This window comes from Otolemur garnettii, unplaced genomic scaffold (genome assembly GCF_000181295.1).
Source record: "Otolemur garnettii isolate 467f Iridium unplaced genomic scaffold, OtoGar3 scaffold00052, whole genome shotgun sequence".
Lineage (NCBI taxonomy): Eukaryota > Metazoa > Chordata > Mammalia > Primates > Galagidae > Otolemur > Otolemur garnettii.
Genome location: NW_003852447.1, coordinates 3,829,114 through 3,830,172, shown reverse-complemented (window position 1 = coordinate 3,830,172; position 1,059 = coordinate 3,829,114). Strand labels below are relative to the sequence as shown.

At 38.1% G+C, this 1,059-nt stretch overlaps 1 protein-coding gene across 2 annotated transcripts in view; it reads left to right on the top strand.

The window, feature by feature from the left end:
- Positions 1-1,059, top strand: part of SRP54 (signal recognition particle 54) — a 43,266-nt gene that overhangs the window by 20,625 nt on the left and 21,582 nt on the right. The gene's annotated exons all lie outside the window — the stretch shown is intronic.

The following is a 1,059-nucleotide window of genomic DNA, read 5'->3' as shown; positions in this document are numbered from 1 at the left end:
GACTCGCTTGAGCCCAGGAGTTGGAGGTTGCTATGAGCTGCGATGCCACAGCACTCTACCCAGGGGGACAGCTTGAGGCTCTGTCTCAAAAAAAAGAAAAGAATTTTTATCTGCTTTTTTTTTCCATATAAATTTTAGAATTCTTTATCAAGTTTCTGAAGGAAAAAGCCTCCTAAGATTTCAATTAGAATTACATTGAAACCAATTAATTTGGGGGAGAATTGGCATCTTCACTGTATATTTTTATAGCTTTATTTAGGAACCTGTGTCTTTTTTGTTAAAAATGTTTTATATCATTTAGTAGTTTTCTTCACTTAAGTTTCATATGTATTCTGATTAAGTATATTCATATGTAATATTTTTGATTCTTAATTTAGGGGAAAAACATTTTCTTTTCAACATTATATGTCTTTTCATTTGACAGTACTGATCTATATAAAAAATTGCCACTAATTAGAAGAATATAAATTTAAATGGGATCTCATTGTTTGATTTTCACATTGACAAAGATTTTCATCAGGGATTGTGTAAAGGTAGTGAAAAAGGAGTGAGATAAAAGTTTCATGGGGGACATTCTCCTTTTAAAAACCAAACCCTTAAATGTCCATGAGATTTCTTTCAAATTCACCTTGTAATAGCATGGTAACAATTTCAATGACTCAACATTTATGTACTATTTACATTGGATATATTTTTAATACCAGGAAATTGGAAAAACTTTTTTTTTTTTTTTTTTTTGAGACAGAGCCTCAAGCTGTCCCCCTGGGTAGAATGCTGTGGTACCACAGCTCACAGCAACCTCCAGCTCCTGGGCTCAAGCGAGTATCCTGCCTCTGCCTCCCAAGTAGCTGGGACTACAGGTGCTTGCCACAACGCCTGGCTATTTCTTTTGGTTGCAGCCATCATTGTTGTTTGGCGGGCCCGGGTTGGATTCGATCCCACCCTCAGTAGAGTGCCATGGTATCACAGCTCACAGCAACCTCCAGCTCCTGGGCTCAAGCGAGTATCCTGCCTCTGCCTCCCAAGTAGCTGGGACTACAGGTGTTTGCCACAACGCCT